The following is a 21,204-nucleotide window of genomic DNA, read 5'->3' on the forward strand; positions in this document are numbered from 1 at the left end:
GGTGTTAAACTCGGAGTTCTATTGGGTTTCGTGTTGAGAAGGAGATTTGTCAGTATTTCCATATTTTTTTCTTATCAGATGAATGACTATAGGACGTAGGGTCTATTTATAAGTCAACTAAGCCCTCAGAGATACATTTTGTCTTCTGATAACCCGGATGTGTGTGATATGTTATTGTAGCACTGGTGATTATGCCTGTCATGTCCTGATAATGTCAAGGAAAAGGCCTACTTGTGAATGGATCATTTTGTGCCCTCAGGACGTCATCTGGTTTGAGGTATTTTATTTGTGAGATTATTAAATCATTTATAGGACAGTTTGTCATTTAAGACCACAATAAACAGGCTGCATCACATCCGGCCGTGATTGGGAGTGCCGTAGGGCGGCGCACCATTGGCCCAGCGTCGTCCGGGTTTGGACGGGGTTCGGCCGTCATTGTAAATAAGAATTTGTTCTTAACTGACTTGCAATATGTATTGACAACAATAGATTACTGCACATTGTAACATAATGATCAACATTAAGAGGGAGGAAACTGATGAAAATGGATTGAATGTAATCACAGTAGCTTTGAACGTGTGCCTAAAGTTGAAAGGTCCAGAATACAGATATAGACCTTGGACCTGCTTTGATTTTATATCGTCTAAAATGGTAACCGGTCTATATCACCAAGGCTCATCAACTTTGTATATTGTATCCAACTCTCATTTCGTTTTCAAACTTATTTTTTGTGTCGTAAGTGTTTGTATTGTGTTTTTAAATTGTCAAATAAATCTTTCTACCTAAGTGATCCTTAAGGTGGGGCGATGGTGTCATCAGCCACTTCACAGTCGAGAAGTGAGAGTTGTAATGACTATACAAAGTTAATGAGCCTTGGTGATATAGATGGATTTATTCATATTCTCAGCAGTCAAGTACCTATCCAGTTCACACCCAAAGACAGCTGACAGAGGTTTTCGGTGTAACCACTGAGTTGAGGTGCAACATTTACTCTGGACCCAAATAAGATGGATTCTGTTGTTCCAAGATGCAGATCCATTCCACAGACATGTCCCTGGTCAACCATTACCATGCCACAGACATTTCCCTGGTCAACCATTACCATATCACAGACATTTCCCTGGTCAACCATTACCAAATCACAGACATTTCCCTGGTCAACCAACACCATTCCACAGACATGTCCCTGGTCAATCATTACCATGCCACAGACATGTTCCTGGTCCACTTATTTCCTGATGAAGTCAGTCAAAACAGAGATGTCAGTGGAGTGGGTCTTTCTAAAATCTGACTGTAGTTCTGATAAGAGTATTCTAGCCAATATATTCATCCATCTATTCATAAATGGCTTTTTACAGCACCTTAGACTGCACACTTAGAAATAGATACAGGTCTGTTTTGCTGTCCTTCTTGTGGATAGGGGTCACTCTAACATTGGCCATATACAACAAACCTCAGAGGGGCATTATTGCTATTACAAACTGGTTACCAACTAAATTAGAACCATCTGCATTCAGGGCTCAAACCACCCAGTTTATAATTTATAATAGATCACCTGTCTGAAAAGTACGACAAAACTAAAAGTCGTAGTAAGTAGCCTATTCAATTGGCCCAGCGTTGTCCTGGTTTGGCCAGTGTAGGCCGTCATTGTAAATAAAAAAATGTGTTGCCAAGTTAAATAAATCGGACTTGCCTAGTTAAATAAAGCTTAAATAAAGATAAATAAATAAAAACTGGAGGTCAAAACAACCACTCAGTCAAGCTATTTTTGACTGTGATTTCAGTACGTGCATGTTGTATGCATCAATATGTGTAACACTTACTGTTATTAAGAGAAACGTTTCTCCCACGTCCTATTACCACATAAAGAACATTGGGTTCATTGTTAACGTCTCTGTTACTGTAGCTACTCGAGTAGTCAGACAAAACGAGGATCGTAACTGATATGGGCAATTTTCTGGATACGATTATGATCCAAGTCTTTTTTTGTAATAATCTGTGATCGAAATAAACGTATTTCTTTCTTCTTTGGGTGCCAGCAAGATTCTCTCAATCATGTGCGTGATTTAAAATCAATCCCCTGGCTAGTTTGTATGTCTGTAAAGAGGAGGGCGGGGCTGTAGGTTGATCCTGCTGCTCTGATTGGATAGAGTGAAGCTGTAGTTCTTCCTCCGCTGGCTTCATCATTTCATCCAATCTCTTTTCCTGGCGTGTTTCTGGTCTGATCATAGTGTTATCATTCAGATTTCTGCTGCCTGCTACTGTGACAAATTACAAATACGAGTATGGCCCTGTCAGCACACCCAGAGTAGCTACTACTGTGTCTTGTTGATGATGAAGTAGTAGGCTACTGCTTCTCCTCCATATCTGTGGGTCGTATGCCACCCTGTGGTCGATGGTGGAATCATATTTTACTGAGAGCAGAAAACAAGCGTGATGAAACTATTCCTACAACGTCTGGAACGCTACAAAACACCAGAAATAAGTGGTGTCTTTCGGTTGGCTGTGTGCACGAATGTGATTTCAGCATTTTGGTACATCGCCCTACTTGTGTGTTACCAGACCAACATTTAGACCAAAAATGCAATGTATTTAGAATTTCTACCGTGTTGCTTGATGGGAAAATAGTCGGTCCGTGATATAATATAGTAAAACAAAATGTATTGCTTTTTTCTTCGCCTTGTCCGCAACTGTATTCGTAAACATTATTAAACCTTGTTCAATATGATGTGGTATTATCAGTAGTAGGAGTGGTAACCGTGAGTCAAACACCTTTGTCCTGGAAGGAGTAGTCCTCTACCAACGTGTACAACTCATACTTACCTGGCAAGGGAGACACCGTGATCACGAAGGCGGTTCACCCAGGGCGAGGCTCAGCCATTGCACTCCGGCTGTGCTGACCCCTGCGAATTTCTCAAATGTGGAAATCTCGATTGCATAATTTCTGGTAGTGGGGGACTGCGTTCGCGCTCTCCCCTGATCTTGATGTTAAAAAATAATTTAGGGACATATTTAATTTCTTGTGTTTTAACTCGCTCTTCTATTGAGTTTCGTGTTGAGAAGGACATTTGTCAACATTTACATGTTCTTATCAGATAGAATGTAGGGTCTGTTTATGAGTCAACTAAGGCCTCAGAGATACATTTTGTCTTCTGATAACCCGGATGTGTGTGTGATATGTTATTGTAGCACTGGTGATTATGCCTGTCATGTCCTGATAATGTCAAGGAAAAGGCCTACTTGTGAATGGATCATTTTGTGCCCTCATGACGTAATCTGGATTGAGGTCTTTCATTTGTTAGAATATTAAATCATTTATAGGAGAGTTTGTAATTTAAGACCACAGTACATGTCAACCATTACCATGCCACAGAAATTTCCCTGGTCAACTATTACCATGACAACAGAAATTTCCCTGGTCAACCATTACCATGAAAACAGACATTTCCCTGGTCAACCATTACCATTCCACAGTCATTTCCCTGGTCAACCATTACCATGCCACAGACATTTCCCTGGTCAACCATTACCATGCCACAGTCATTGCCCTGGTCAACCATTACCATGACAACAGACATTTCCCTGATCAACCATTACCTTGACAACAGACATTTCCCTGGTCAACCATTACCTTGACAACAGACATTTCCCTGGTCAACCATTACCTTGACAACAGACATTTCCCTGGTCAACCATTACCATTCCACAGACATGTCCCTGGTCTACAATGCCACAGACATTTCCCTGGTCAACCATTACCATGCCACAGACATGTCCCTGGTCCACTTATTTCCTGATGAAATCAGTCAATAAGATGGATTCTGTTGTTCCAAGATGCAGATCCATTCCACAGACATTTCTGCAGGTTTTTTTTTTTTGCAGTGAGAATGTGTAGTGAGGTATTCTGCCAAAAATGTATTTAGGCATATTAAAACACTTCAGTTTAACCCTGATCGCGAGTATCATCCTGTCAATTTACAGATACAATTACAAATACGAGTATGGCCATGTCACTGTACATAGATCTTTCTATTTTCATGTTCTACTGTGTTATTGACTACGTTTGTTTACGTGTAACTCTGTGTTGTTGTTTTTGTCGCACTGCTGTGCTTTATCTTGGCCAGGTCGCAGTTTGTAAATGAGAACTTGTTCCCAACTAGCCTACCTGGTGAAATAAAACAATTAATTAAAAACCACCCATTGTAGCTACTACCGTGTCTTGTTGATGAAGTAGTAGGCTACTGTTTCTCCTCCATATCTGTGGGTCGTATGCCACCCTGTGGTCGATGGTGGAATCATATTTTACTGAGAGCAGAAAACAAGCGTGATGAAACTATTCCTACAACGTCTGGAACGCTACAAAACACCAGAAATAAATGGTGTCTTTCGGTTGGCTGTGTGCACGAATGTGATTTCAGCATTTTGGTACATCGCCTACTTGTGTGTAACCAGACGGACATTTAGAGAAAATATTCAATGTATATAGAATTTCTACCGTGTTGCTTGATGGGAAAATAGTCGGTCCGTGATATAATATAGTAAAACAAAATGTATTGCTTTTTTCTTCGCCTTGTCCGCAACTGTATTCGTAAACGTCATTAAACCCTGTTCAATATGATGTGGTATTATCAGTAGTTGAAGTGGCAACCGTGAGTCAAACACCTTTGTCCTGGAAGGAGTGCTCCTCTACCAACGTCTACAACTCATACTTACCTGGCAAGGGAGACACCGTGATCACGAATGCGGTTCACCCAGGGCGAGGCTCAGCCATTGCACTCCGGCTGTGCTGACCCCTGCGAATTTCTCAAATGTGGAAATCTCGATTGCATAATTTCTGGTAGTGGGGGACTGCGTTCGCGCTCTCCCCTGATCTTGATGTTAAATTTTAACTCGCTCTTCTATTGAGTTTCGTGTTGAGAAGGACATTTGTCAACATTTGCATGTTCTTATCAGATGAATGGCTATAGAATGTAGGGTCTGTTTATGAGTCAACTAAGGCCTCAGAGATAAATTTTGTCTTCTGATAACCCGGATGTGTGTGATATGTTATTGTAGCACTGGTGATTATGCCTGTCATGTCCTGATAATGTCAAGGCAAAGTTCTACTTGTGAATGGATCATTTTGTGCCCTCATGATGTAATCTGGATTGAGGTCTTTCATTTGCTAGAATATTAAATAATTTATAGGAGAGTTTGTAATTTAAGACCACAGTACATGTCAACCATTACAATGCCACAGAAATTTCCCTGGTCAACTATTACCATGAAAACAGACATTTCCCTGGTCAACCATTACCATGACAACAGACATTTCCCTGGTCAACCATTACCATGCCACAGTCATGTCCCTGGTCAAACATTACCATGACAACAGACATTTCCCTCGTCAACTATTACCATGACAACAGACATTTCCCTGGTCAACCATTACCATGAAAACAGACATTTCCCTGGTCAACCATTACCATGACAACAGACATTTCCCTGGTCAACCGTTACCATTCCACAGTCATTTCACGGTCAACCATTACCATGACAACAGACATTTCCCTGGTCAACCATTACCATGCCACAGTCATTGCCCTGGTCAACCATTACCTTGACAACAGACATTTCCCTGGTTAAACATTACCATTCCACAGACATTTCCCTGGTCAACCATTACCTTGACAACAGACATTTCCCTGGTCAACCATTACCATTCCACGGACATGTCCCTGGTCTACAATGCCACAAACATTTCCCTGGTCAACCATTACCATGCCACAGACATGTCCCTGGTCCACTTATTTCCTGATGAAATCAGTCAATAAGATGGATTCTGTTGTTCCAAGATGCAGATCCATTCCACAGACATTTCTGCAGTTTTTTTTTTTTTGCAGTGAGAATGTGTAGTGAGGTATTCTGCCAAAAATGTATTTAGGCATATTAAAACACTTCAGTTTAACCCTGATCGCGAGTATCATCCTGTCAATTTACAGATACAATTACAAATACGAGTATGGCCATGTCACTGTACATAGATCTTTCTATTTTCATGTTCTACTGTGTTATTGACTACGTTTGTTTACGTGTAACTCTGTGTTGTTGTTTTTGTCGCACTGCTGTGCTTTATCTTGGCCAGGTCGCAGTTTGTAAATGTTAACTTGTTCCCAACTAGCCTACCTGGTGAAATAAAACAATTAATTAAAAACCACCCATTGTAGCTACTACCGTGTCTTGTTGATGAAGTAGTAGGCTACTGTTTCTCCTCCATATCTGTGGGTCGTATGCCACCCTGTGGTCGATGGTGGAATCATATTTTACTGAGAGCAGAAAACAAGCGTGATGAAACTATTCCTACAACGTCTGGAACGCTACAAAACACCAGAAATAAATGGTGTCTTTCGGTTGGCTGTGTGCACGAATGTGATTTCAGCATTTTGGTACATCGCCTACTTGTGTGTTACCAGACCAACATTTAGACCAAAAATGCAATGTATTTAGAATTTCTACCGTGTTGCTTGATGGGAAAATAGTCGGTCCGTGATATAATATAGTAAAACAAAATGTATTGCTTTTTTCTTCGCCTTGTCCGCAACTGTATTCGTAAACGTCATTAAACCCTGTTCAATATGATGTGGTATTATCAGTAGTAGAAGTGGTAACCGTGAGTCAAACACCTTTGTCCTGGAAGGAGTACTCCTCTACCAACGTGTACAACTCATACTTACCTGGCAAGGGAGACACCGTGATCACGAAGGCGGTTCACCCAGGGCGAGGCTCAGCCATTGCACTCTGGCTGTGCTGACCCCTGCGAATTTCTCAAATGTGGAAATCTCGATTGCATAATTTCTGGTAGTGGGGGACTGCGTTCGCGCTCTCCCCTGATCTTGATGTAAAATTTTAACTCGCTCTTCTATTGAGTTTCGTGTTGAGAAGGACATTTGTCAACATTTGCATGTTCTTATCAGATGAATGGCTATAGAATGTAGGGTCTGTTTATGAGTCAACTAAGGCCTCAGAGATAAATTTTGTCTTCTGATAACCCGGATGTGTGTGATATGTTATTGTAGCACTGGTGATTATGCCTGTCATGTCCTGATAATGTCAAGGCAAAGTTCTACTTGTGAATGGATCATTTTGTGCCCTCATGATGTAATCTGGATTGAGGTCTTTCATTTGCTAGAATATTAAATAATTTATAGGAGAGTTTGTAATTTAAGACCACAGTACATGTCAACCATTACAATGCCACAGAAATTTCCCTGGTCAACCATTACCATGCCACAGTCATGTCCCTGGTCAAACATTACCATGACAACAGACATTTCCCTCGTCAACTATTACCATGACAACAGACATTTCCCTGGTCAACCATTACCATGAAAACAGACATTTCCCTGGTCAACCATTACCATGACAACAGACATTTCCCTGGTCAACCGTTACCATTCCACAGTCATTTCACGGTCAACCATTACCATGACAACAGACATTTCCCTGGTCAACCATTACCATGCCACAGTCATTGCCCTGGTCAACCATTACCTTGACAACAGACATTTCCCTGGTTAAACATTACCATTCCACAGACATTTCCCTGGTCAACCATTACCTTGACAACAGACATTTCCCTGGTCAACCATTACCATTCCACGGACATGTCCCTGGTCTACAATGCCACAAACATTTCCCTGGTCAACCATTACCATGCCACAGACATGTCCCTGGTCCACTTATTTCCTGATGAAATCAGTCAATAAGATGGATTCTGTTGTTCCAAGATGCAGATCCATTCCACAGACATTTCTGCAGTTTTTTTTTTTTTGCAGTGAGAATGTGTAGTGAGGTATTCTGCCAAAAATGTATTTAGGCATATTAAAACACTTCAGTTTAACCCTGATCGCGAGTATCATCCTGTCAATTTACAGATACAATTACAAATACGAGTATGGCCATGTCACTGTACATAGATCTTTCTATTTTCATGTTCTACTGTGTTATTGACTACGTTTGTTTACGTGTAACTCTGTGTTGTTGTTTTTGTCGCACTGCTGTGCTTTATCTTGGCCAGGTCGCAGTTTGTAAATGAGAACTTGTTCCCAACTAGCCTACCTGGTGAAATAAAACAATTAATTAAAAACCACCCATTGTAGCTACTACCGTGTCTTGTTGATGAAGTAGTAGGCTACTGTTTCTCCTCCATATCTGTGGGTCGTATGCCACCCTGTGGTCGATGGTGGAATCATATTTTACTGAGAGCAGAAAACAAGCGTGATGAAACTATTCCTACAACGTCTGGAACGCTACAAAACACCAGAAATAAATGGTGTCTTTCGGTTGGCTGTGTGCACGAATGTGATTTCAGCATTTTGGTACATCGCCTACTTGTGTGTAACCAGACGGACATTTAGAGAAAATATTCAATGTATATAGAATTTCTACCGTGTTGCTTGATGGGAAAATAGTCGGTCCGTGATATAATATAGTAAAACAAAATGTATTGCTTTTTTCTTCGCCTTGTCCGCAACTGTATTCGTAAACGTCATTAAACCCTGTTCAATATGATGTGGTATTATCAGTAGTTGAAGTGGCAACCGTGAGTCAAACACCTTTGTCCTGGAAGGAGTGCTCCTCTACCAACGTGTACAACTCATACTTACCTGGCAAGGGAGACACCGTGATCACGAATGCGGTTCACCCAGGGCGAGGCTCAGCCATTGCACTCCGGCTGTGCTGACCCCTGCGAAATGTGGAAATCTCGATTGCATAATTTCTGGTAGTGGGGGACTGCGTTCGCGCTCTCCCCTGATCTTGATGTAAAATTTTAACTCGCTCTTCTATTGAGTTTCGTGTTGAGAAGGACATTTGTCAACATTTGCATGTTCTTATCAGATGAATGGCTATAGAATGTAGGGTCTGTTTATGAGTCAACTAAGGCCTCAGAGATAAATTTTGTCTTCTGATAACCCGGATGTGTGTGATATGTTATTGTAGCACTGGTGATTATGCCTGTCATGTCCTGATAATGTCAAGGCAAAGTTCTACTTGTGAATGGATCATTTTGTGCCCTCATGATGTAATCTGGATTGAGGTCTTTCATTTGCTAGAATATTAAATAATTTATAGGAGAGTTTGTAATTTAAGACCACAGTACATGTCAACCATTACAATGCCACAGAAATTTCCCTGGTCAACTATTACCATGAAAACAGACATTTCCCTGGTCAACCATTACCATGACAACAGACATTTCCCTGGTCAACCATTACCATGCCACAGTCATGTCCCTGGTCAAACATTACCATGACAACAGACATTTCCCTCGTCAACTATTACCATGACAACAGACATTTCCCTGGTCAACCATTACCATGAAAACAGACATTTCCCTGGTCAACCATTACCATGACAACAGACATTTCCCTGGTCAACCGTTACCATTCCACAGTCATTTCACGGTCAACCATTACCATGACAACAGACATTTCCCTGGTCAACCATTACCATGCCACAGTCATTGCCCTGGTCAACCATTACCTTGACAACAGACATTTCCCTGGTTAAACATTACCATTCCACAGACATTTCCCTGGTCAACCATTACCTTGACAACAGACATTTCCCTGGTCAACCATTACCATTCCACGGACATGTCCCTGGTCTACAATGCCACAAACATTTCCCTGGTCAACCATTACCATGCCACAGACATGTCCCTGGTCCACTTATTTCCTGATGAAATCAGTCAATAAGATGGATTCTGTTGTTCCAAGATGCAGATCCATTCCACAGACATTTCTGCAGTTTTTTTTTTTTTGCAGTGAGAATGTGTAGTGAGGTATTCTGCCAAAAATGTATTTAGGCATATTAAAACACTTCAGTTTAACCCTGATCGCGAGTATCATCCTGTCAATTTACAGATACAATTACAAATACGAGTATGGCCATGTCACTGTACATAGATCTTTCTATTTTCATGTTCTACTGTGTTATTGACTACGTTTGTTTACGTGTAACTCTGTGTTGTTGTTTTTGTCGCACTGCTGTGCTTTATCTTGGCCAGGTCGCAGTTTGTAAATGTTAACTTGTTCCCAACTAGCCTACCTGGTGAAATAAAACAATTAATTAAAAACCACCCATTGTAGCTACTACCGTGTCTTGTTGATGAAGTAGTAGGCTACTGTTTCTCCTCCATATCTGTGGGTCGTATGCCACCCTGTGGTCGATGGTGGAATCATATTTTACTGAGAGCAGAAAACAAGCGTGATGAAACTATTCCTACAACGTCTGGAACGCTACAAAACACCAGAAATAAAAGGTGTCTTTCGGTTGGCTGTGTGCACGAATGTGATTTCAGCATTTTGGTACATCGCCTACTTGTGTGTTACCAGACCAACATTTAGACCAAAAATGCAATGTATTTAGAATTTCTACCGTGTTGCTTGATGGGAAAATAGTCGGTCCGTGATATAATATAGTAAAACAAAATGTATTGCTTTTTTCTTCGCCTTGTCCGCAACTGTATTCGTAAACGTCATTAAACCCTGTTCAATATGATGTGGTATTATCAGTAGTAGAAGTGGTAACCGTGAGTCAAACACCTTTGTCCTGGAAGGAGTACTCCTCTACCAACGTGTACAACTCATACTTACCTGGCAAGGGAGACACCGTGATCACGAAGGCGGTTCACCCAGGGCGAGGCTCAGCCATTGCACTCTGGCTGTGCTGACCCCTGCGAATTTCTCAAATGTGGAAATCTCGATTGCATAATTTCTGGTAGTGGGGGACTGCGTTCGCGCTCTCCCCTGATCTTGATGTAAAATTTTAACTCGCTCTTCTATTGAGTTTCGTGTTGAGAAGGACATTTGTCAACATTTGCATGTTCTTATCAGATGAATGGCTATAGAATGTAGGGTCTGTTTATGAGTCAACTAAGGCCTCAGAGATAAATTTTGTCTTCTGATAACCCGGATGTGTGTGATATGTTATTGTAGCACTGGTGATTATGCCTGTCATGTCCTGATAATGTCAAGGCAAAGTTCTACTTGTGAATGGATCATTTTGTGCCCTCATGATGTAATCTGGATTGAGGTCTTTCATTTGCTAGAATATTAAATAATTTATAGGAGAGTTTGTAATTTAAGACCACAGTACATGTCAACCATTACAATGCCACAGAAATTTCCCTGGTCAACCATTACCATGCCACAGTCATGTCCCTGGTCAAACATTACCATGACAACAGACATTTCCCTCGTCAACTATTACCATGACAACAGACATTTCCCTGGTCAACCATTACCATGAAAACAGACATTTCCCTGGTCAACCATTACCATGACAACAGACATTTCCCTGGTCAACCGTTACCATTCCACAGTCATTTCACGGTCAACCATTACCATGACAACAGACATTTCCCTGGTCAACCATTACCATGCCACAGTCATTGCCCTGGTCAACCATTACCTTGACAACAGACATTTCCCTGGTTAAACATTACCATTCCACAGACATTTCCCTGGTCAACCATTACCTTGACAACAGACATTTCCCTGGTCAACCATTACCATTCCACGGACATGTCCCTGGTCTACAATGCCACAAACATTTCCCTGGTCAACCATTACCATGCCACAGACATGTCCCTGGTCCACTTATTTCCTGATGAAATCAGTCAATAAGATGGATTCTGTTGTTCCAAGATGCAGATCCATTCCACAGACATTTCTGCAGTTTTTTTTTTTTTGCAGTGAGAATGTGTAGTGAGGTATTCTGCCAAAAATGTATTTAGGCATATTAAAACACTTCAGTTTAACCCTGATCGCGAGTATCATCCTGTCAATTTACAGATACAATTACAAATACGAGTATGGCCATGTCACTGTACATAGATCTTTCTATTTTCATGTTCTACTGTGTTATTGACTACGTTTGTTTACGTGTAACTCTGTGTTGTTGTTTTTGTCGCACTGCTGTGCTTTATCTTGGCCAGGTCGCAGTTTGTAAATGTTAACTTGTTCCCAACTAGCCTACCTGGTGAAATAAAACAATTAATTAAAAACCACCCATTGTAGCTACTACCGTGTCTTGTTGATGAAGTAGTAGGCTACTGTTTCTCCTCCATATCTGTGGGTCGTATGCCACCCTGTGGTCGATGGTGGAATCATATTTTACTGAGAGCAGAAAACAAGCGTGATGAAACTATTCCTACAACGTCTGGAACGCTACAAAACACCAGAAATAAAAGGTGTCTTTCGGTTGGCTGTGTGCACGAATGTGATTTCAGCATTTTGGTACATCGCCTACTTGTGTGTTACCAGACCAACATTTAGACCAAAAATGCAATGTATTTAGAATTTCTACCGTGTTGCTTGATGGGAAAATAGTCGGTCCGTGATATAATATAGTAAAACAAAATGTATTGCTTTTTTCTTCGCCTTGTCCGCAACTGTATTCGTAAACGTCATTAAACCCTGTTCAATATGATGTGGTATTATCAGTAGTAGAAGTGGTAACCGTGAGTCAAACACCTTTGTCCTGGAAGGAGTACTCCTCTACCAACGTGTACAACTCATACTTACCTGGCAAGGGAGACACCGTGATCACGAAGGCGGTTCACCCAGGGCGAGGCTCAGCCATTGCACTCTGGCTGTGCTGACCCCTGCGAATTTCTCAAATGTGGAAATCTCGATTGCATAATTTCTGGTAGTGGGGGACTGCGTTCGCGCTCTCCCCTGATCTTGATGTAAAATTTTAACTCGCTCTTCTATTGAGTTTCGTGTTGAGAAGGACATTTGTCAACATTTGCATGTTCTTATCAGATGAATGGCTATAGAATGTAGGGTCTGTTTATGAGTCAACTAAGGCCTCAGAGATAAATTTTGTCTTCTGATAACCCGGATGTGTGTGATATGTTATTGTAGCACTGGTGATTATGCCTGTCATGTCCTGATAATGTCAAGGCAAAGTTCTACTTGTGAATGGATCATTTTGTGCCCTCATGATGTAATCTGGATTGAGGTCTTTCATTTGCTAGAATATTAAATAATTTATAGGAGAGTTTGTAATTTAAGACCACAGTACATGTCAACCATTACAATGCCACAGAAATTTCCCTGGTCAACTATTACCATGAAAACAGACATTTCCCTGGTCAACCATTACCATGACAACAGACATTTCCCTGGTCAACCATTACCATGCCACAGTCATGTCCCTGGTCAAACATTACCATGACAACAGACATTTCCCTCGTCAACTATTACCATGACAACAGACATTTCCCTGGTCAACCATTACCATGAAAACAGACATTTCCCTGGTCAACCATTACCATGACAACAGACATTTCCCTGGTCAACCATTACCATTCCACAGTCATTTCACGGTCAACCATTACCATGACAACAGACATTTCCCTGGTCAACCATTACCATGCCACAGTCATTGCCCTGGTCAACCATTACCTTGACAACAGACATTTCCCTGGTTAAACATTACCATTCCACAGACATTTCCCTGGTCAACCATTACCTTGACAACAGACATTTCCCTGGTCAACCATTACCATTCCACGGACATGTCCCTGGTCTACAATGCCACAAACATTTCCCTGGTCAACCATTACCATGCCACAGACATGTCCCTGGTCCACTTATTTCCTGATGAAATCAGTCAATAAGATGGATTCTGTTGTTCCAAGATGCAGATCCATTCCACAGACATTTCTGCAGTTTTTTTTTTTTGCAGTGAGAATGTGTAGTGAGGTATTCTGCCAAAAATGTATTTAGGCATATTAAAACACTTCAGTTTAACCCTGATCGCGAGTATCATCCTGTCAATTTACAGATACAATTACAAATACGAGTATGGCCATGTCACTGTACATAGATCTTTCTATTTTCATGTTCTACTGTGTTATTGACTACATTTGTTTACGTGTAACTCTGTGTTGTTGTTTTTGTCGCACTGCTGTGCTTTATCTTGGCCAGGTCGCAGTTTGTAAATGAGAACTTGTTCCCAACTAGCCTACCTGGTGAAATAAAACAATTAATTAAAAACCACCCATTGTAGCTACTACCGTGTCTTGTTGATGAAGTAGTAGGCTACTGTTTCTCCTCCATATCTGTGGGTCGTATGCCACCCTGTGGTCGATGGTGGAATCATATTTTACTGAGAGCAGAAAACAAGCGTGATGAAACTATTCCTACAACGTCTGGAACGCTACAAAACACCAGAAATAAATGGTGTCTTTCGGTTGGCTGTGTGCACGAATGTGATTTCAGCATTTTGGTACATCGCCTACTTGTGTGTTACCAGACCAACATTTAGACCAAAAATGCAATGTATTTAGAATTTCTACCGTGTTGCTTGATGGGAAAATAGTCGGTCCGTGATATAATATAGTAAAACAAAATGTATTGCTTTTTTCTTCGCCTTGTCCGCAACTGTATTCGTAAACGTCATTAAACCCTGTTCAATATGATGTGGTATTATCAGTAGTAGAAGTGGTAACCGTGAGTCAAACACCTTTGTCCTGGAAGGAGTACTCCTCTACCAACGTGTACAACTCATACTTACCTGGCAAGGGAGACACCGTGATCACGAAGGCGGTTCACCCAGGGCGAGGCTCAGCCATTGCACTCCGGCTGTGCTGACCCCTGCGAATTTCTCAAATGTGGAAATCTCGATTGCATAATTTCTGGTAGTGGGGGACTGCGTTCGCGCTCTCCCCTGATCTTGATGTTAAAAAATAATTTAGGGACATATTTAATTCCATGTGTTTTAACTCGCTCTTCTTTTGAGTTTCGTTTTGAGAAGGACATTTGTCAACATTGTACATGTTCTTATCAGATGAATGGCTATAGAATGTAGGGTCTGTTTATGAGTCAACTAAGGCCTCAGAGATACATTTTGTCTTCTGATAACCCGGATGTGTGTGATATGTTATTGTAGCACTGGTGATTATGCCTGTCATGTCCTGATAATGTCAAGGAAAAGGCCTACTTGTGAATGGATCATTTTGTGCCCTCACGACGTAATCTGGATTGAGGTCTTTCATTTGTTAGAATATTAAATCATTTATAGGAGAGTTTGTAATTTAAGACCACAGTACATGTCAACCATTACCATGCCACAGAAATTTCCCTGGTCAACTATTACCATGACAACAGACATTTCCCTGGTCAACCATTACCATGCCACAGTCATTGCCCTGGTCAACCATTACCATGACAACAGACATTTCCCTGATCAACCATTACCTTGACAACAGACATTTCCCTGGTCAACCATTACCTTGACAACAGACATTTCCCTGGTCAACCATTACCATTCCACAGACATGTCCCTGGTCTACAATGCCACAGACATTTCCCTGGTCAACCATTACCATGCCACAGACATGTCCCTGGTCCACTTATTTCCTGATGAAATCAGTCAATAAGATGGATTCTGTTGTTCCAAGATGCAGATCCATTCCACAGACATTTCTGCAGGTTTTTTTTTTTTTGCAGTGAGAATGTGTAGTGAGGTATTCTGCCAAAAATGTATTTAGGCATATTAAAACACTTCAGTTTAACCCTGATCGCGAGTATCATCCTGTCAATTTACAGATACAATTACAAATACGAGTATGGCCATGTCACTGTACATAGATCTTTCTATTTTCATGTTCTACTGTGTTATTGACTACGTTTGTTTACGTGTAACTCTGTGTTGTTGTTTTTGTCGCACTGCTGTGCTTTATCTTGGCCAGGTCGCAGTTTGTAAATGAGAACTTGTTCCCAACTAGCCTACCTGGTGAAATAAAACAATTAATTAAAAACCACCCATTGTAGCTACTACCGTGTCTTGTTGATGAAGTAGTAGGCTACTGTTTCTCCTCCATATCTGTGGGTCGTATGCCACCCTGTGGTCGATGGTGGAATCATATTTTACTGAGAGCAGAAAACAAGCGTGATGAAACTATTCCTACAACGTCTGGAACGCTACAAAACACCAGAAATAAATGGTGTCTTTCGGTTGGCTGTGTGCACGAATGTGATTTCAGCATTTTGGTACATCGCCTACTTGTGTGTTACCAGACCAACATTTAGACCAAAAATGCAATGTATTTAGAATTTCTACCGTGTTGCTTGATGGGAAAATAGTCGGTCCGTGATATAATATAGTAAAACAAAATGTATTGCTTTTTTCTGCGCCTTGTCCGCAACTGTATTCGTAAACGTCATTAAACCCTGTTCAATATGATGTGGTATTATCAGTAGTAGAAGTGGCAACCGTGAGTCAAACACCTTTGTCCTGGAAGGAGTACTCCTCTACCAACGTGTACAACTCATACTTACCTGGCAAGGGAGACATCGTGATCACGAAGGCGGTTCACCCAGGGTGAGGCTCAGCCATTGCACTCCGGCTGTGCTGACCCCTGCGAATTTCTCAAATGTGGAAATCTCATTTGCATAATTTCTGGTAGTGGGGGACTGCGTTCGCGCTCTCCCCTGATCTTGATGTTAAAAAATAATTTAGGGACATATTTAATTCCATGTGTTTTAACTCGCTCTTCTATTGAGTTTCGTGTTGAGAAGGACATTTGTCAACATTTTACATGTTCTTATCAGATGAATGGCTATAGAATGTAGGGTCTGTTTATGAGTCAACTAAGGCCTCAGAGATACATTTTGTCTTCTGATAACCCGGATGTGTGTGATATGTTATTGTAGCACTGGTGATTATGCCTGTCATGTCCTGATAATGTCAAGGAAAAGGCCTACTTGTGAATGGATCATTTTGTGCCCTCACGACGTAATCTGGATTGAGGTCTTTCATTTGTTAGAATATTAAATCATTTATAGGAGAGTTTGTAATTTAAGACCACAGTACATGTCAACCATTACCATGCCACAGAAATTTCCCTGGTCAACTATTACCATGACAACAGACATTTCCCTGGTCAACCATTACCATGCCACAGTCATTGCCCTGGTCAACCATTACCATGACAACAGACATTTCCCTGATCAACCATTACCTTGACAACAGACATTTCCCTGGTCAACCATTACCTTGACAACAGACATTTCCCTGGTCAACCATTACCATTCCACAGACATGTCCCTGGTCTACAATGCCACAGACATTTCCCTGGTCAACCATTACCATGCCACAGACATGTCCCTGGTCCACTTATTTCCTGATGAAATCAGTCAATAAGATGGATTCTGTTGTTCCAAGATGCAGATCCATTCCACAGACATTTCTGCAGGTTTTTTTTTTTTTGCAGTGAGAATGTGTAGTGAGGTATTCTGCCAAAAATGTATTTAGGCATATTAAAACACTTCAGTTTAACCCTGATCGCGAGTATCATCCTGTCAATTTACAGATACAATTACAAATACGAGTATGGCCATGTCACTGTACATAGATCTTTCTATTTTCATGTTCTACTGTGTTATTGACTACGTTTGTTTACGTGTAACTCTGTGTTGTTGTTTTTGTCGCACTGCTGTGCTTTATCTTGGCCAGGTCGCAGTTTGTAAATGAGAACTTGTTCCCAACTAGCCTACCTGGTGAAATAAAACAATTAATTAAAAACCACCCATTGTAGCTACTACCGTGTCTTGTTGATGAAGTAGTAGGCTACTGTTTCTCCTCCATATCTGTGGGTCGTATGCCACCCTGTGGTCGATGGTGGAATCATATTTTACTGAGAGCAGAAAACAAGCGTGATGAAACTATTCCTACAACGTCTGGAACGCTACAAAACACCAGAAATAAATGGTGTCTTTCGGTTGGCTGTGTGCACGAATGTGATTTCAGCATTTTGGTACATCGCCTACTTGTGTGTTACCAGACCAACATTTAGACCAAAAATGCAATGTATTTAGAATTTCTACCGTGTTGCTTGATGGGAAAATAGTCGGTCCGTGATATAATATAGTAAAACAAAATGTATTGCTTTTTTCTGCGCCTTGTCCGCAACTGTATTCGTAAACGTCATTAAACCCTGTTCAATATGATGTGGTATTATCAGTAGTAGAAGTGGCAACCGTGAGTCAAACACCTTTGTCCTGGAAGGAGTACTCCTCTACCAACGTGTACAACTCATACTTACCTGGCAAGGGAGACATCGTGATCACGAAGGCGGTTCACCCAGGGTGAGGCTCAGCCATTGCACTCCGGCTGTGCTGACCCCTGCGAATTTCTCAAATGTGGAAATCTCATTTGCATAATTTCTGGTAGTGGGGGACTGCGTTCGCGCTCTCCCCTGATCTTGATGTTAAAAAATAATTTAGGGACATATTTAATTCCATGTGTTTTAACTCGCTCTTCTATTGAGTTTCGTGTTGAGAAGGACATTTGTCAACATTTTACATGTTCTTATCAGATGAATGGCTATAGAATGTAGGGTCTGTTTATGAGTCAACTAAGGCCTCAGAGATACATTTTGTCTTCTGATAACCCGGATGTGTGTGATATGTTATTGTAGCACTGGTGATTATGCCTGTCATGTCCTGATAATGTCAAGGAAAAGGCCTACTTGTGAATGGATCATTTTGTGCCCTCACGACGTAATCTGGATTGAGGTCTTTCATTTGTTAGAATATTAAATCATTTATAGGAGAGTTTGTAATTTAAGACCACAGTACATGTCAACCATTACCATGCCACAGAAATTTCCCTGGTCAACTATTACCATGACAACAGACATTTCCCTGGTCAACCATTACCATGCCACAGTCATTGCCCTGGTCAACCATTACCATGACAACAGACATTTCCCTGATCAACCATTACCTTGACAACAGACATTTCCCTGGTCAACCATTACCTTGACAACAGACATTTCCCTGGTCAACCATTACCTTGACAACAGACATTTCCCTGGTCAACCATTACCATGCCACAGTCATTGCCCTGGTCAACCATTACCATGACAACAGACATTTCCCTGATCAACCATTACCTTGACAACAGACATTTCCCTGGTCAACCATTACCTTGACAACAGACATTTCCCTGGTCAACCATTACCATTCCACAGACATGTCCCTGGTCTACAATGCCACAGACATTTCCCTGGTCAACCATTACCATGCCACAGTCATTGCCCTGATCAACCATTACCTTGACAACAGACATTTCCCTGGTCAACCATTACCTTGACAACAGACATTTCCCTGGTCAACCATTACCTTGACAACAGACATTTCCCTGGTCAACCATTACCATTCCACAGACATGTCCCTGGTCTACAATGCCACAGACATTTCCCTGGTCAACCATTACCATGCCACAGACATGTCCCTGGTCCACTTATTTCCTGATGAAATCAGTCAATAAGATGGATTCTGTTGTTCCAAGATGCAGATCCATTCCACAGACATTTCTGCAGGTTTTTTTTTTTTTTGCAGTGAGAATGTGTAGTGAGGTATTCTGCCAAAAATGTATTTAGGCATATTAAAACACTTCAGTTTAACCCTGATCGCGAGTATCATCCTGTCAATTTACAGATACAATTACAAATACGAGTATGGCCATGTCACTGTACATAGATCTTTCTATTTTCATGTTCTACTGTGTTATTGACTACGTTTGTTTACGTGTAACTCTGTGTTGTTGTTTTTGTCGCACTGCTGTGCTTTATCTTGGCCAGGTCGCAGTTTGTAAATGAGAACTTGTTCCCAACTAGCCTACCTGGTGAAATAAAACAATTAATTAAAAACCACCCATTGTAGCTACTACCGTGTCTTGTTGATGAAGTAGTAGGCTACTGTTTCTCCTCCATATCTGTGGGTCGCATGCCACCCTGTGGTCGATGGTGGAATCATATTTTACTGAGAGCAGAAAACAAGCGTGATGAAACTATTCCTACAACGTCTGGAACGCTACAAAACACCAGAAATAAATGGTGTCTTTCGGTTGGCTGTGTGCACGAATGTGATTTCAGCATTTTGGTACATCGCCTACTTGTGTGTTACCAGACCAACATTTAGACCAAAAATGCAATGTATTTAGAATTTCTACCGTGTTGCTTGATGGGAAAATAGTCGGTCCGTGATATAATATAGTAAAACAAAATGTATTGCTTTTTTCTGCGCCTTGTCCGCAACTGTATTCGTAAACGTCATTAAACCCTGTTCAATATGATGTGGTATTATCAGTAGTAGAAGTGGCAACCGTGAGTCAAACACCTTTGTCCTGGAAGGAGTACTCCTCTACCAACGTGTACAACTCATACTTACCTGGCAAGGGAGACATCGTGATCACGAAGGCGGTTCACCCAGGGTGAGGCTCAGCCATTGCACTCCGGCTGTGCTGACCCCTGCGAATTTCTCAAATGTGGAAATCTCATTTGCATAATTTCTGGTAGTGGGGGACTGCGTTCGCGCTCTCCCCTGATCTTGATGTTAAAAAATAATTTAGGGACATATTTAATTCCATGTGTTTTAACTCGCTCTTCTATTGAGTTTCGTGTTGAGAAGGACATTTGTCAACATTTTACATGTTCTTATCAGATGAATGGCTATAGAATGTAGGGTCTGTTTATGAGTCAACTAAGGCCTCAGAGATACATTTTGTCTTCTGATAACCCGGATGTGTGTGATATGTTATTGTAGCACTGGTGATTATGCCTGTCATGTCCTGATAATGTCAAGGAAAAGGCCTACTTGTGAATGGATCATTTTGTGCCCTCACGACGTAATCTGGATTGAGGTCTTTCATTTGTTAGAATATTAAATCATTTATAGGAGAGTTTGTAATTTAAGACCACAGTACATGTCAACCATTACCATGCCACAGAAATTTCCCTGGTCAACTATTACCATGACAACAGACATTTCCCTGGTCAACCATTACCATGCCACAGTCATTGCCCTGGTCAACCATTACCATGACAACAGACATTTCCCTGATCAACCATTACCTTGACAACAGACATTTCCCTGGTCAACCATTACCTTGACAACAGACATTTCCCTGGTCAACCATTACCTTGACAACAGACATTTCCCTGGTCAACCATTACCATGCCACAGTCATTGCCCTGGTCAACCATTACCATGACAACAGACATTTCCCTGATCAACCATTACCTTGACAACAGACATTTCCCTGGTCAACCATTACCTTGACAACAGACATTTCCCTGGTCAACCATTACCATTCCACAGACATGTCCCTGGTCTACAATGCCACAGACATTTCCCTGGTCAA

At 41.2% G+C, this 21,204-nt stretch overlaps 9 non-coding genes and 1 pseudogene across 9 annotated transcripts; all 10 read left to right on the top strand.

Moving 5' to 3' along the window:
- Positions 1 to 2,815: 2,815 nt before the first annotated feature.
- Positions 2,816 to 2,979, top strand: LOC149974726 (U1 spliceosomal RNA). The gene has a single exon (XR_016489198.1). It is a non-coding gene; the product is annotated as a U1 spliceosomal RNA (small nuclear RNA).
- Positions 2,980 to 4,705: 1,726 nt separating this feature from the next.
- Positions 4,706 to 4,869, top strand: LOC149974727 (U1 spliceosomal RNA). Its single transcript, XR_016489128.1, has one exon. It is a non-coding gene; the product is annotated as a U1 spliceosomal RNA (small nuclear RNA).
- A 1,836-nt stretch (positions 4,870 to 6,705) lies between these two features.
- On the top strand, positions 6,706 to 6,869 carry LOC149974728 (U1 spliceosomal RNA). The gene has a single exon (XR_016489207.1). It is a non-coding gene; the product is annotated as a U1 spliceosomal RNA (small nuclear RNA).
- A 1,768-nt stretch (positions 6,870 to 8,637) lies between these two features.
- On the top strand, positions 8,638 to 8,793 carry LOC149974729 (U1 spliceosomal RNA; annotated as a pseudogene).
- Positions 8,794 to 10,629: 1,836 nt separating this feature from the next.
- Positions 10,630 to 10,793, top strand: LOC149974730 (U1 spliceosomal RNA). The gene has a single exon (XR_016489208.1). It is a non-coding gene; the product is annotated as a U1 spliceosomal RNA (small nuclear RNA).
- A 1,768-nt stretch (positions 10,794 to 12,561) lies between these two features.
- Positions 12,562 to 12,725, top strand: LOC149974731 (U1 spliceosomal RNA). The gene has a single exon (XR_016489209.1). It is a non-coding gene; the product is annotated as a U1 spliceosomal RNA (small nuclear RNA).
- A 1,835-nt stretch (positions 12,726 to 14,560) lies between these two features.
- Positions 14,561 to 14,724, top strand: LOC149974732 (U1 spliceosomal RNA). The gene has a single exon (XR_016489199.1). It is a non-coding gene; the product is annotated as a U1 spliceosomal RNA (small nuclear RNA).
- A 1,602-nt stretch (positions 14,725 to 16,326) lies between these two features.
- Positions 16,327 to 16,490, top strand: LOC149974733 (U1 spliceosomal RNA). The gene has a single exon (XR_016489150.1). It is a non-coding gene; the product is annotated as a U1 spliceosomal RNA (small nuclear RNA).
- A 1,602-nt stretch (positions 16,491 to 18,092) lies between these two features.
- LOC149974734 (U1 spliceosomal RNA) lies at positions 18,093 to 18,256 on the top strand. Its single transcript, XR_016489152.1, has one exon. It is a non-coding gene; the product is annotated as a U1 spliceosomal RNA (small nuclear RNA).
- A 1,967-nt stretch (positions 18,257 to 20,223) lies between these two features.
- LOC149974735 (U1 spliceosomal RNA) lies at positions 20,224 to 20,387 on the top strand. The gene has a single exon (XR_016489153.1). It is a non-coding gene; the product is annotated as a U1 spliceosomal RNA (small nuclear RNA).
- The last annotated feature ends 817 nt before the right edge of the window (positions 20,388 to 21,204 follow it).

This window comes from Oncorhynchus mykiss, chromosome 19, assembly GCF_057628025.1.
Source record: "Oncorhynchus mykiss isolate SJ-2025 chromosome 19, ASM5762802v1, whole genome shotgun sequence".
In the NCBI taxonomy this organism is placed as follows: domain Eukaryota; kingdom Metazoa; phylum Chordata; class Actinopteri; order Salmoniformes; family Salmonidae; genus Oncorhynchus; species Oncorhynchus mykiss.